This window comes from Mus caroli, chromosome 3 (assembly GCF_900094665.2).
Source record: "Mus caroli chromosome 3, CAROLI_EIJ_v1.1, whole genome shotgun sequence".
Lineage (NCBI taxonomy): Eukaryota > Metazoa > Chordata > Mammalia > Rodentia > Muridae > Mus > Mus caroli.
The window spans coordinates 61,797,050-61,810,530 of NC_034572.1; the positions used below are offsets into that span (position 1 = coordinate 61,797,050).

General features: G+C 40.1%; 1 protein-coding gene and 1 pseudogene across 2 annotated transcripts in view; one reads left to right on the forward strand and one right to left on the reverse strand.

Moving 5' to 3' along the window:
• LOC110290665 (schwannomin-interacting protein 1) overlaps positions 1 to 13,481 on the forward strand; it is a 731,603-nt gene that overhangs the window by 417,781 nt on the left and 300,341 nt on the right. The window lies entirely within an intron of this gene.
• Positions 10,196 to 13,481, reverse strand: part of LOC110290971 — a 106,840-nt pseudogene continuing 103,554 nt past the window's right edge.

Sequence of the window (13,481 nt, forward strand, 5' to 3'; positions counted from 1 at the left end):
CAGTTTTGTATTATCTGAACCCGGGAAGCTTGCTAAACCCTCTTGCTCATTATAATCATTTTGTTATCTGTGGCCTTTTGCTTCTGGGTAGAAAAAAAAATCATATTATCAGGTAATAAGAATAACTGTGTCTCTTTCTTTGTCATGCCCGGACATTTTGCTTCTTTGTCTCATTTTAATTCACCAGCTAGGCTCTCGGCACAATTTCCGAGTAGAAATGGAGGCATGATTTCTTACTCTTAATTTGTAAAAGGAATGAGTATAGCATTCTACTAGTACATAGTTATAATAAAGGCTTTTGCAGATACTTTTCATGTGTCAAGAAACACCTGGGGTCCTTCAAAGACTCACCAATCTGACCATGAAAAAAAAGGAGGTTTTATTCAGGCACTGGCACCAGATACTCAAAGAACCAGGCCTGTGCCTCAGAGCAGTCAAGATGCATTTCTGAATGACATAAGCCAGGGTTTATAAGGGCAAAACTCAAAAAGCTACATACGTCCTGTCTTCATGCACACGTCCTGTCTTCATGCACTCAGGGGCAGGAGCACATGCTGACATAGTTCCTGTCTAGCTGTATACATCCGCCTACATTTGATCAGGCTTGATAAGTTGTTTTCTCCGATGGTGAAATGAGCCAACTCAAACCAAATTAAGTACATAAAAACAGGCTTATTGGGAAGCCACCCTTGGCAGGTTCACTGAACTCAAGGATTAAGGCTGGGGAAGTCACGTCGGGGAGGGAGACAAGTTTAAATTTGTATGCATAATGTTCACCATTACACATCCACCTAGTGAGATTCTCTTCTCTTCTTAGTTTACTGGAAATTTTTGTCACTAGATTGCACTGACTTTTATCAAATGCTCAGTCTGCTTTATTACACACCTGGACCTGTTGGATTTCTTAAGATTAATTTTGCATTAGTGGTTTCTTTAATTGGCACGGTAACTTTCTATTGGGTTGTCGGAACTGGATTCACTGACTGTTGACTCATTGTTAGCATCCGTACAGTATAATGTTTTCTACTTGGTGGGTGTATGTGGTGGGTCTGGCATTATGTTGGGGGACTGAGCACACTCCTGTGGGACAGAGCAAAGCTGATAATTATGGTGTTGAAATTCTCCATATTATCATAGAGTTTTTGTCTTCTTTGCCGGCCAATTACTTATCATAATACATGGAATTCTCGTAGGATCACTGAGGACTTGTCCATATCTCCTTGTAAGTATACAAAGTTTACTTCTTAATATTTTGTTATTAGGCCTATATTAGTAAAATATATTACCTTCGCTAGTCAAGTGGGCCTTTTCTTCTTAGGCTACAGTTCTCAGTTCTGATAACACTTTTCATTCTAGGAGCCATGGGATTTCTCACTGAAACAGCCTTAGAGTTAGTTTCTACAAAGTACAAAGTACTTTGGTGGTCTTTTCCCTTTTAACCTTCCTAAGCATCTGTGGTATCGATGCAGCCTTGTAAGCAGACAATGAGTAGATGTCTACTAATCTGGAGCCAGGGTTTTAGCTAGAACAGACTGCATTGTGAAGGGCATGGAGCTTTAGTTGGGCCATCTTGTCTTGTGACAGTTATCCTGGAACTCTTGGTGCCCTTTCCTCTTCTTTCTTTGCTGTTTATTTATTTGTTTTTATTCTATTCCTTGTTTTCCTCTAATTGATCAGAAACTGTCCAGTTACTTCTGGTTTTGTAAATAACTTACATTCTTCATAGCAGCTAGCAGCTCTGGTTGTCCTCTCCCGTCTATGGTGTTCATTATTTTCCCGCTGTTGTTCTTTATCAGAATGTAGTTGCTAATGCCATTTTTACTAGTGATTTATGCAACCAGTGTTTACTTATATTTAGCCTTATATTCTAATTACATGGTTCATTAGTCATTTTTATGCCTCAATTTGCTCTTTTGGGTAGAATTTAATTTTTCAGGAAACAGCCTTTGGGAGTTTGTTTAGAGATTGCCTGTGGGTGGTAAGCTCATAGTTTTTGTTGGTTCATTTGTTTTGGTTTTCTGTCATAAATGACTATTATACCTTCTTTTTGAATGATGCGTTGACAAGCGTCTTTTCTGAGCACCTTCCTCAGCACTCTGTGCCCAATCTGAAAGTCCCTCTGCTGTTTCATAAAAGTAGAAGGGGGATGAGAGAGGACATGAGAAGAGTGGGGTGAGGAAGACAATGGGGGTAGCAGTGGTCAGAACACATTTTATACATTCATGGGAATGCTATGGTGATGTTGCTGTCGCTTATATAATTACTATGTGCTAATTAAAACCTTAATAGCATTCTGTTATCAGTTTAATTGCTATTCCTTCCATGTTTATTCTCATTTGATTGCCTTTGTGATGCTGGAGCTTAAACCCAAGGTTTCATGCATTCTAGGCAAGCACTTCACCATTGATCCATATCTCAGCCTTTGGAATAATGTATTTTCTGACCATGGATTTGATCTTCTCGTTGTGGCATTTTGTCTTGGCGTTCTTAGTTACCTTACCAGGTCATTGCTTGGTTTTGGATAGTGAGATGCATTTGTGCTTCCTCCCTCTGATAGTCTTAGTGATTGGCTCTTCTGCTAAATGGTCAGCAATAATCTTTCTTAAGCCAAACTCTCCCACATTCTCTTATTTTCTCTCTCTACTGCTTAGACATTTTAAACTCCTTTTTCCTAGAGGCTAATATCTTTAGTCTACCTTTCCATCGGAGCATGAATTTGTTATTGTAAGAAATATGTTTGGAGTCACAAAGAAAGAGACCACTGTCCCAACTCAAGTATCTGGACAAGGAAGACTACATTTGATCAGTGGAGCTCAGGAAAGGTGAACACACCTAGATAGGAAGTACACCCAGTTTTTCTATTCCAGGTGGTGGCTATGTCTTTGCTCCATTGACTGTGGTCTGACCTCACAATCTTATTCAATTGGCTATTGTGAAATAATTGCAACACAGGAGAAAGAAGAACAAGAAAGGAGTCAGTGCTCCAAGGAGAAAAGGGTCACTACTTCAGGCCATCAAATTCCTAGATTAGAGCCCTGAGCCTTTGTGAGCTGGAAGAATAAAACATTTGCATAAAACTTGTATAAGACAGAGGAAATAAAACGATTATGATTACTTATCTTAAATACTAAATTTATATTGTTCGATAGAAAAGACTCTCATTCCGTGTTTCTTTTCTTTTTCTATTTATTTATTCTTGTCTCATAAAATACATCTGGACCATGGTCTCTCCTCCCTCCACTCCTTGAAGAATCCTCCCAGTCTCACAGCCCCACTCCTACAACCATCCCCTCAACTTTCCTCTCCCCCAGATCCACTGCACCTCCTTCATTTACCTTCAGAAAAGAACAGATCTCCCATATATATATCAACCAAACACAGCATAACAAGATGCAATAAGATTAGGCACATACCCTCATATCAAGCCTGGACAAGGCAATCCAGTGGGAGGAAAAGGGTTCCAAGAGCAGGCAAAAGAGTCAGAGATGCCCCCATTCCCACTGTTAGGAGTCCCACAGAAATCCTAAGCTAAAACACCATAACACTATGCAGAGGACCTAGTGCAGACCCATGCAAACTCTGTGATTACCTCTTCAGTTTTGTTCAGTCCGATGAGCCCTGCTTAGTTGAGTCTGTGGGTTGTGTTCCCCTCTGGTTCCTTCAATCCTTCCATCCCCCTTTCCCTCAGGGTTCTCCTGAGGCACCACCTAATCTTTGGCAGTGGGTCTCTACATCTATTCCCACCAACTGCTAAAGGAAGCATCTCTCATGAAGATTAGGCTAGGCACTGAACTATGAGTGTTTGAGTCTACCAATCAGCTTCTGGTTCCTGGTTATATAAACAATGTCTGGCATGGACTCTCTCTTGTTGTGTGGGCCTCAGGTTAGGCTAGTCATTCGTTGGACAGTCCCAAATGCCCTGAGTCACCATTGCTCTAGCATATCCTGCAAATGGGAGAGGCTGTGGGACAGAGGTTTTATAGCTTTGTTGGTATCCCAGTACCATCAATGAAAGCTTTGCTTGGTTACAGAAGATGGCTAATTCAGGCTTAGTATCCTCCATTACTAGGAGTGCTTGCTAGGGTCACCCTCACAGATCCCTTCACAGATTCCAGAGGTTTCCACTGCAGTAGGATTTTACATTCTCCCCTAGATGCCCCCCATTCCAATAATCTCCCCCTGTACTCTCCCCTACCCATCCCTCTCTCACTTACCTGTTTCCATCCCCACCTGCTCCCAGTCCACCCATAAATATCTTTTGTATTTCCCATTCCCAGAGAGATCCATGTATCCCCCTAGAACTCCCCTTGTTACTTAAACACTCTGGGTCTGTAGATTACAGCATGATTATCCTTTACTTAACAGCTAACATCCATTTATAAGTGACTATGTATCATGTTTGTCTTTCTGCGTCTGGGTTACCTCACTAAGATTTTTTTTTTTTAGTTCTATTAATTTGCCTGCAAATTTCACAGTCGTTTATTTCCTAATGGCTGAATAATTATGCACTGTGTAAATGTACCACATTTTCTTGATCCATTCTTTGATTGAGAGACATTTAGGTCTTTTCCAGTTTCTGACTATTATAAATAAAGCTACCATGAACATAGTCAAACATCCTACCACAAGAACCCTTGTGGTAGGATGGAGCATCTTTTGGGTATATGCCCAAGAGTAGCATTGCTGGGTCTTGAGGTATATTGAGTTCCAATTTTCTGAACAACTGCCACACTGACTTCTACAGTGCTGTATAATTTAACACTCTCACCAACAATGATGACACATGCCTTAGCTTTCTCAGTATTGATAATGCATGTGTGTGAACAGGCTATGAGATTGTTATGGGGAGCCCTCCAGAGATGAACACTCACACACAATTTATAGCCACTTGAAAGTCTCTATTCCAGCAGGCTTAGACTACATTCAGGTATTGGAGACTCAAGTATATCTCTAAATGTTTAGAGTAAAGTGTTTTTAAGGTAAAACTCTCTCTCTCTCTCTCTCTCTCTCTCTCTCTCTCTCTCTCTCTCTCTCTCATTCGAATATCAGCAGTTGCGTGGGTGGCAGGGGTCATGGGGGGGGGGAGGGAGGGCAGAGAGTTTTGTGCAAGCAAGCTGTTTAACAGAAGCTAAGATATGTTATCTGAGTCATCTTGACCTTGGATTCCTGAACTAGAGTTGGGTTATTTTCCACCATATTCACCAAGGACAACAAATTCTAGTTAAACCTGAAATGACCTCAGTAAGAATACAAGATAAAAGCCAGGCATTTACCTTTAATACTAGCACTTGGGAAGCAGGGGCAGGCAGATCTCTGTGAGTTCAAGGCTAGCTTAGTCTTCAGAGTGAACTCCAGACCAGCCAAGGCTACACAGATAAACTCTGTCATGAAAAACAAAAACAAACAATACAAAAATAATACAAAAATGGAAAAACCTCTGCACTGTCTTGCCCTGTTACAGTATCAGCATTTTGAGCTGTGTCAAACATTTTGCATGAACCATATGTGCCATTATTGAAAAGAGGTGGCTTGTGGCATGTCCTTAAACTTCACTGAGGATCCACTCAATGAGTAGCTAACTTTTTAAATAGTATCACATACCACTCTACCTTGGGGGTAGCTGGACCAAATACCAAATTATTGCATGAAGAGTCTTTCATTGCAAAGGCGTAGCAGAATAAATTCTCCAAGGAAAATTCTGAAGTTTCCCAACAGAGGTTAATAGTCTACAAAGAAAACTCCAAAAGTGTTAATGATTTGGAACTGAGACATTTGAAACAAATATTCAAGGAGCTTTCGACAGATATGGAAAGTAGAGATTTTATCAAGTCTTCAGAGAACAATGCTTTGTGGCTGAGGGGTCACTCAGGAGATGTTAATGCTGTCGACCACTTAGGAGATGCTGATGCTGGCAGTGAGCCCCACCTATTTGTCAATAAGTGTGATCAAATGACCTGTGATTGAAAGACCAATAGCTAGGCTGTTCCGTACTGCAGCTACCAGCCATGGATAGCAACCAAATATTTGAACTGGCTGGAAAAATGGAACTGTGCAGTAAGCATCAAGGTATATACCATGTTTTTGAAGGTTAATAAGAAGGAAGTAAATAAAATTACATGCGTATTTAAAAGTGAGTAATATGCATGAGATGGTGAATACGATCAAACCACATTACCTGCTTGCTTAAAATTCTCAAAAATATAAAAAATTTATACTAAAATAAAATATATTATCTAATAGAACATATTGAATTCAATAAGGTAACTATTGACATTAATTTAAACTGTTATTATTTTACTTCTTTTAATGTGACTAATAGAAAATGTTCAGTTGTGTATGTAGAATTTTACAATATATTTATGTATACTGTAATATTTTTGTAGTAGTTAGCCACAAATTTCGTAAGAAATTACCAAAAACTAAATGGCTTAAAATAACACAGATTCACCATTTTACAGTACTGGAAGTCACAGGGAATCTAAGGGAGACATTTTCTTCTTCCTTCCTTCCTTCCTTCCTTTCTTTCTTTCTTTCTTTCTTTCTTTCTTTCTTTCTTTCTTTCTTTCTCTCTCTCTCTCTCTCTCTCTCACNTTTCTTTCTTTCTTTCTTTCTTTCTTTCTTTCTTTCTCTCTCTCTCTCTCTCTCTCTCACTTTCTCTCTCTCTCTTTCTATCTTTCTTTCTTTCCTTTTTATAGCATCAGTCTCAGAGCTGTGAAACAGAGTCTTCGGGTTGTTCTTTATCTCTCACTTTTACCTGTCATCTCTCCTGTGGTAGCTCCTCCTCCTCCTACCTCACCTCCCTCCTTATAAGGATGTCTTGGTTAAATTTTGTTCCTCTAAATAATCCAGCATGATGTCCCCATCTCAGGATCATTGACAAGGCCACACGGGCATGTGAAAGTAGGGCATGGATATTTATTTGGTTGGGCATCTTGCCTAGTACAGTATTTGTGTGTTCTGGAAAACCCCCTTGTGTATCCTCATGCTCTCATCCCTTCCGTACTACATAAGTGGATTCAGGAAGAGGAAACTAATGATCTTATTAATTCAGTATCACAATGCCCAACATTGGATCTAAAAACTCAATGCATTTTTAATGTTTGGTTTTGTTTGGGTGTGTGTGTGTGTGTGTGTGTGTGTGTGTGTGTGTGTGTGTGTGTTTGTGGTGATGGAACATAAGCCCAGGGCTTCGGGACCATTTGGCAGCCACTCTATCATATAGCTATGATTTCAGTCCTAAGTCTGATTTTCATATAGATTCAATAGAGTATCCAAAGACATTGTGACATAAATATCACAGATTATCAACAATCCAGGAACTGGTGAGATGGTTCAGTGTTTAAAGGTTCTTGTTTCTGAGCCTGGCATCCTGAGCTCAATTCTGGGACCTGCATGGTAGAAGATAACTGACTCCCGATTGTTGTCCTCTAATCTTCACAAACATGCCAAAGAAGGGAGGAAGGGAGGGAAGGAGGAAGAAAGGGAATGAGGGAGGAAGGAAGGAAGGAAGGAAGGAAGGAAGGAAGGAAGGAAGGAAGGAAGGAAAAGGAAGAAGAAAGAAAGAAAGAAAGAAAGAAAGAAAGAAAGAAAGAAAGAAAGAAAGAAAAGAAAAGAAAAGAAAAAAGGAAGGAAAAGAAAAGAAAGAAAAGAAAAGAAAAGAAAAGAAAAGAAAAGAAAAGAAAAGAAAAGAAAAGAAAAGAAAAGAAGAAAATAAAAATTCTGGGCCCTTATTCAAGAGCTGTGTCATGTTTCTCAGTCAGTTCCCTCCCTTCCTTGGTAGATAGCGATAAAATCTGGGCAGATTTGTACAGTTCACATACAGTGTAATAAGCTGAAGGGCTTATTTGTATCCTTTGGAAGAATTTAATTTTTAAATTATTTTTACATTTATTATACAAATGTGTTGGGGGAATTTCCCCTGCCTAAGCTTTTGTGGGAGGACTGGTACCAGTCTGGTACCCACATAGTGGGGAAATCATACAAATACCCATGATAGCCGTCCCAGAGAGGAAGTAAAAACACTGGCAACGGGGAGTCTGGAAGGAGTGACACTAGTCTATGAAGATCCTCTTACACCAAAATAATGGAAGATAAAGATCACTCTTCGGGAAAAGGACAGTAGCCCAGTTACTCTCTGACACTGTGATGAAAAACCCTGGTACAAGCTGCTCAAAGGAGAGAGGGCTGATTTGGGTTCACAGTTACAGAAGGATGCAGTCCGTCATGGTAGGGAAGACATGACAGCCAGCAGAGAAAAGCCTGGTGGCAGGATCAGGAGGTTGAATGACTGGTCACACTCTTGGAATAGGGCATAAGCAGGGCTATAAAGTTAGGGCTGGGCTATAAAGTCTCAAAGTTTGCCTGCCCCCAGAGAACCACTTTCTAAATAGTGTCATTAGCTGGGGGCAACATAGTCAAATTCATGAGCGTATAGAGGATATTTCACATTCAAACGACAGCAAAGATATGAGCTGGGTCTGGAAGACTTGAAATGAATCATAAGCATCAAATCTAACAACTGCATCGCCTGACTCCAGTCTCATTTAATAGTCACGACTTAAAAGCTTTGAGTTTTCCTTTTTTCATCTCTTCAACATTAACCTTGGAGGTTAGATCAATGGAAGAAGTAAGGACACAGAAAATGAGGGCAAAGGGAAGAAAAGAAAAAGCATGGAAATAATTGCAGCCCCCACACTTCCTGTCGACAGTATAAAACTTAGATCTGAGAAATGCAACTATAAACTAGCTTGTCAAAATAACAGATACTGGCCAATTTTCGGGAGTATTGGAGGCACATGGTCTAACTTATTATACATTTCAAAACATTTAAGATTCTGCTATGGTCTAAATATACCACCAATGCAGTGCATTTACATATTCATAAATTATACATGGACACATTATTCTCGTATCTATGCATTCATCCCTCCATCTATTAAACAGCAACTTTATCCTGAGGGTTCTACCAAGATTCTGATTGGAGGAATTTGTGAGGAACAGCCTAGATAACCATGTCACAATTATTAATTAAGCATCTCTAAGTACTGGCATTTCCAGAGCCCACACAGACATCCTGCCTCACACTTGGCCTTGTATTTGGACCTCACAGATGACTGGACAACAGTTTGTCTCAACTGGCAAGAGGAATGAACACGGGATGTATGCGCTGAACTGAATGGTAAAGCCTGGGGTAGAATTGGAGCTCTTCAACAATCCAGAATAGAAAAAGGTGCCTCTGCTCACACTGCTACTAAAAAGTCTCATGGACTACTTATTAGATAAAATACAGAATGTCCCCACAAATGGTACTAAGTGTTTTTACAGCAAAAGGTTAGAGAGAAGGGGCTCACTCCTGTGGAAATGCTGCTTGTTCAAGACGTAATTTCGACGATGTAAAAGGTTAGAAATAACCTTCGTTTAATTTTCTGATAATAATAGGATCTGGCTACCTTTTCAGGGAACTGAGAGAAGTATAAAGGCCCAGTGGTCTCAAACCGTGACCGGAAGTCAGTTGGCCCTTCCAGTGAGATGGCTTTCCTCTTCAGAATTAGAACTAGTGGCCGACAGAGTCTAAGGCAGGACTCCTACTAAGCCCTTCCTGTAATCTGTGGACTTCTGGAGACTGTGGCAAATATACCATTGTGCCACATCTCACAGATAGAAGTCAGGTCGGTCTGAAAAACCACACCTCAGACCTGAAAAGCCTCCCGATGTGCATCATGCTCTCCCTGTCACCTCTACTTCACAAGTGACAGTGAACGCTAAGTGATACTGATAGCATTTTTATGGACAAATATTACAATTTGTGGGGAGAACTTCTGTTTCTGGGCACACAGGATAGACAAGCTGTGATGTCTCTCCCTCGCTGTGCGTACACATAACAATCCTGGCTATTACCCATAAAGCAAAGAAGGCAGGGTGACAGAGACCTCTGGATCCCTGGGGAGGGATTTTGCCTTGCCCCATATGTTCCAGACTTAAAGAAAATGAGAGCCCAGAAGCACCAATGGATGCAGGAAAATCTCAATAGATATCTGATTTCTTTGACCAATGGAAAGCTTGTAAGACTGTAATATTTAGACAATATTCACATTACTGCTGTCTGATACTGCTGAGAAAGCCATCCAGGCCTAATCACACTAACAGAGGAGTCCAGACCTCCACATTGAAGTGTTGCAGGAAATCAAGTATGGAATCAGAAAGGCCAAGCTTGCCGACAAGTAACCAGTGTGCCATCACCATCCTCCTCCTCCTCCTCCTCATCATCATCATCAATCACCACAGTGACATCAGACATCAGTGTGCCCTGAACCTGTGACATCAGACACTTCTGCATAAGGAGCCCTACACTCCTTATCTCACCTGGAAGAAAATTCTAAAACTCATAATGGAAAGGTAAAAGGACTCAAATATCTAAAACAGATTTTAAAGCAAAAATAAAATCTGTTCGATTTTAAGCTAGTGTTTAGCTAAGTGATCAAGACAGCATGAAGCTGTCTGAGGGAGACATGTAGATCAAGGAATGTAAATCCTCAATTATCTCAAAAGATGTAAATTTTAAAAATATCATGCTGTAGCCTGCACATTTAAATGAGGCTCATTCAATAGTGGTTTCTTTGTATGAATTTCTATATATGTACAGGAAGTATGGGAGTTATATTTCTCTCTAAACAGTTTTCACACATTGAAGCATTGGAGAAATTACTTTATAAATTAAAGCTGAATTATAGGCCATATTTATATAATTCTTATAGTACATTTCGAAATATTTATTTATTTATTTATTTATTTGGAGAGAGAGAGAGAGAGAGAGAGAGAGAGAGAGAGAGAGAGTGAGTACATGCACGTGTGCACACTACGGTGTGTCTATGATGCTTGGAAGACAACGGCCTGGGTCAGCCCTCCCTTCCCACCTGATGAGACAGTATTTCTTGTGTTCACTGATGCTCCAGGCTGGCTCACCATGAACAATAGGAAATTCTCCTGTCTCTTTCCATTTCCAGTAGGGGTACTCTGGGATTAGAGATGCTCACACTACTATGTCTGGCTTTTACTTATAACTGAGGATTTAAACTCAGAGTGTTTTGCAAAGTCTATTGAGCCGTCTCCTCAACCCACATTTAAAAATATTTTGAGTATGATTTCTAAAACAGTCCAGATGCAAAATCTCTGATTTTTAAACTGTGTTAGATAATTTGCATAATTTTATAATCTGACAAAATAACAATTTGGAAACTCAGAAATATGAGCTCTATTTACAGTTGTGCTCTGGAATGCAACCATGTGTGCTCCAGTGAGACTTAAAACTCAATTGCTGTGCCATCAATAAAAAGTAACATCAAGATATCCAATGTTGTTTTAAACTATATATACATATGTGGCTTTCATATGGCAAATACTTTTTAAGGATGCTGTCTATGTTAAGGTTCTCTTGAGTAACAGAAGTGATAAAACTGACATATATTACATAGGGAACTCATTAGCTTATGTTACACAATAGGGGTTGGATAGTCCTACAGTGACTGTCAGCAGGCTGGAGAAGCTGAGAACCTGGTCTCTCACTTTATGAGGCTGGATCCCTCAGCAGTCCCATTCTGGCAGTTATGGCCTAAAGTATGTATGTATGCATGTATGTATGTATGTATTTAACTTTTATTTATTTTTGTTTGTTTGTGTGTTTTATTATTCTTTCATATATTGCATCTCTACTGCAGTTTACCCTCCTTCCTCTCCTCTAAGACCCTCCCTCCTTCCCTCCCTCCCTCCCATACTTCCCCCTCTCCACAGATTCACTCATCCTCCTTCATGTCTCTTCAGAAAAGGGCGAGCCTCCCAAGGATATCAAACACACGTGGTATACCAAGTTGCAGTAATACTAGGCACTAGACAACCTAGTAGCAGCATCAGGGTTCAAAGGGCAAGCAAGAGTCAAAGACAGCCCCCACTGCCAGTGTCCCACAAGGAGTCCCACAAGAAGAGCAAGCTACCTGACCATAATGTATAGGCAGAGGGCCTAGGTCAGTCCCACACAGGCTCCCTGATTATAGGTCCAGTCAGATTAGTTGATTTTGTGGGTTTTATGTGATGTCCATGACCTTTCTGCTCATCTCTCTTCATGTCTGGATCACTACAGAATGGTGCTGTCAATTCTAGGAAACAGAAAATATCCTCATAGGTCAGCCTCATAGGTCAACCTCATAGGTCAGCCTGGAGGTGCGTTTTAGTGGATCTCCAATCTAATCAAGTTACAACCAAAATTAGTCACTCTCAAACTCTCAATACCCTCAAAACTTAGAGCCACTAGTCTTTCTTTCATTCATTTCTTTCTTTCATTTTTATTCTTCCTTTATTTATCTTTTGAGGTAGGTCTCACTATGCAGCTCTAACTGGTCTGAAACTCACTATGTAGGTCAGGGTTGACCTTGAACTCACAAAAACCCACTTATCCCTCCTCCCACCATGCCCAGCAAAGCCATTATTCTTAACGTATGACAACTCATTTTATCTGAAGTAAGTTTATAAAATGCAAATTTATGTTTATTAATATAGCTGATGATCAGGATTTTCTGATGCAGATACATATTCAGTTTTACTCTCTGTGACTTGCTATGCACATCTTCCAGGTGTTTAATTCAGTTTTTACTATTAATACAATGTTTTGTTGACATGTAAACACTCCATTTATTTAAGCATGTTCCTACCCTCTGGCAATATTTCCAGAAGAAAAAAATGTATAATGTTGCTTTTCAAATACTATTAACACAGATATCAAACTTCTGCACAGCACTGTAGAATGTAAAAAATATTTATCCTAAGTGCAGTATGTGATGCGCACATGGCATCCCAGCTGGGAACCACTCAGAAGACATTTGCTGAGATGAAAGTGACTCTCCCAAGATCACTCACAGTAACTCACAGTGAAGACTCTAGCCAAGGTGACAGATGCCAGGTCTAGTGACTTTCCATTCACCAAACTTAGTGGTCAACTGTGAGTGTTCAGACGCTCAAAGTCAAAGTGGCCCAAATTATTGATGACTATTCCTGAGGTGGTTGTCTTCAAGAGGAGACAATACTGACAGTTATATGCTACTGTTTCCTTTGGTGGACACAGTATAGAGGGTGCTTAACTGAGATGTGGGCTTTGCTAACATGGAGAGTGGGCAGCCACCCTGCCATCAACTAAAAAGGGCAGCCATCTTCAAAGCCAGTGCATGACATTAGAGAAAACTGAAGAGAGATACGCATGTGAAAATAGCTCAGTAATTGCTTCAAAAAAGAGACACTGTTTTATAATTTAACCCCCCCCCATGCTTGGCATTAATCAGTTAGGGGCTGAAATCAGAGTCACTGAATACATTTTATAGCTCAGCTTCTCACTGAAAGAAATGGTACATGTCACAAGGAAATAATTCCACTGGTCTGTGTGTGGTTGCAATCACTGCTGGGTTCTTTTCTCTACTCATCGGAGCTCTTGTGTCCTC